Genomic DNA, 2,303 nt, shown 5'->3' with positions numbered 1-2,303 from the left:
TTGAGATGATCCCTTGACTCTTGTTCCTCTTGGATAATATGATTAGGATCATGTGGCTCTTGGATCAATGGATATGAGTATTCTTCCATGGGAGGTTGTGGTGGAAAGTAGTATTCATCTTGTGGTTGGAAATTTTCATATAACGGAGGTGGTTCATCTTGATAATAATATGGAGGAGGTGGCTCTTGAAAATATTGATGTTGGAGTGGTGGTGGCTCTATGTGTGGTTCATATGGCTCATAAGGTTGTTGGTAGGATGGATATGGATTAGGGTCATATGAAGGTGGTTGGTAAAAAGGGGCTTGTGAGTATGGTTGAGAGTTATGTTGAGGATATGGTTCATAGGCATATGGTGGTGGTTCTTGAAAGTCACAAGGAGATTTACCATAGCCATTGGATTGATATGCATCATAGAATGGCTCTTCTTCATAGTGCATTGGTGGAGGTTATTGCCATGAAGATTGATCATATGCATATGGCTCCTCCCACCTTTGATTGTCCCATCATTGATACATGATGTGTGGAAAGCGATCCAACACAAAACTCACCGGCAAGTGTACCGGGTCGCATCAAGTAATAATAACTCACATGAGTGAGGTCGATCCCACAGGGATTGAAGGATTGAGCAATTTTAGTTTAGTGGTTGATTTAGTCAAGCGAATCAAGTTTTGGTTGAGTGGGTTGTATTTAACATAAGCTAAATTGCTTGGAATATAAAGGGAGAAGGGAGAATCGCAGTAAATTAAAGAACAGGAAAATAAACTTGCTGAATCTTAAAGAACAAGAAAGTAAATGACTGAAACTTAAAGTGCAAGAAATGTAAATTGCAATAACTTAAATGGCAAGGAATGTAAATTGCTTGAATGTAAAAGGGATTCGAGGACTGGGATTGCAGAATCTAAACAAAGAGAAATTGAATTGCCACAATTAATAGAGCAGAAATTTAATTGGGAGCAAAGAGAATTCAAACAGAAATTGAAAGGAAAGTGCAGCAGGGTTCACAGAAGAACCAAAAGTAAATTAGGATCTCAGGACTCCAGAGACTAGGTAGCAGAGCCTAGATCTCAATTACCTTCCTAGATCCAAGTTTTCAAAGCAATTGATAAGAAAATGAAGAAGAAGCAGTAAAGGAAATTGAAATTAAACTCAATTGTGCAGAAAGATGTTTAAAGAGATTTTGAATGGAGATTGAGACAGAATTTCCTCAATTCTTCACACCCAAAACTCAAAACAAGGAAATTAAAAAGGCCTAAGCAAGAACGAGGAAGAAGAGAGATCAATTCTCCTCCCCAATTCTCTGAAATCTCAGTGAAGTCACCAAGAGAAGCTCCAAAGTGCAAAAATAAAATTCAAAGCTCAAAGAAAGTGCAAAATTCAAAAGTCAAAAAAAAAAGGTTTCTAATTACATTAAACTAGCTCCTATTTATACACTTTCTATTATTGGATTTTGGGATTTGAATGGGCTTTTGATTTGGTGAAGAAATGAATTAAATTGGATTTTTAATTTAATTTTCGGCCCAAAAATAATAGCTTCCAGGAGGCTGCCCTGCCCTTGTGGAGAGCAGGGCCGGATTTGGTGCTTGGTGCGTGCGTGGTGCGCCAGAATGGTGCCTTGGTGCGCAGGATGCTGCCCTGCCCTCGCGGAGGGCAGGGCAGAAAAAGTTGGTGCGCCAGAATTGTGCTGTGGTGCGCTGCTGGTGCTGCCAGATGATGCTGCGGTGCGCCAAAATGGTGCCTTGGTGCGCCAGAATTGTGCCACAACAAAATGCTGCCCTGCCCTCGCGGAGGGCAGGGCAGTGTTTCCAAACTGAAGTCCCGTGTTCAAATCATGGCAGAAACACACGCTACTTAATTTCCTTGGCTTTCTTGGCACCAAAGTGAGGCTTAATTCCTTGCTTCCTCATGGTCCCGTGTTCAACTCTTGTGGCAAGCATTGGTAGACATTTTCCTTTGATTTTCTTCCCTTGTGAGCCTGATACTGCCCTTGTGGAGGACAGGGCAACATTTTCTTCTTCTTGATTCCAAGGCACAAATTTGTGCTCTGCCCTTGTAGTGGGCAGGACAGAGTTGCCTTTTATGCTTTGTTCCCTTATGTTGCCCTCCTAGAGGGCAGTGTGCCCTTGTGGAGAGCAATGCTTGCCTCCCCTCTTTACATGCGGCACACTTCTCCTTCCTTTGACCACGTTTTCTTCTCCTTTGGTCACGCTTTCTTAGGACACGCTTTTCTCTTTTATTCTTTTCTTCACCTACAATAAACCAAAACAACCACTCCAAGTATCACTAAATTCACAAGGCTTATAAAT

The sequence above is a fragment of the Arachis duranensis genome, chromosome 10, assembly GCF_000817695.3.
Source record: "Arachis duranensis cultivar V14167 chromosome 10, aradu.V14167.gnm2.J7QH, whole genome shotgun sequence".
Taxonomy (NCBI): Eukaryota; Viridiplantae; Streptophyta; class Magnoliopsida; order Fabales; family Fabaceae; genus Arachis; species Arachis duranensis.
This window is presented reverse-complemented; position numbering follows the sequence as displayed.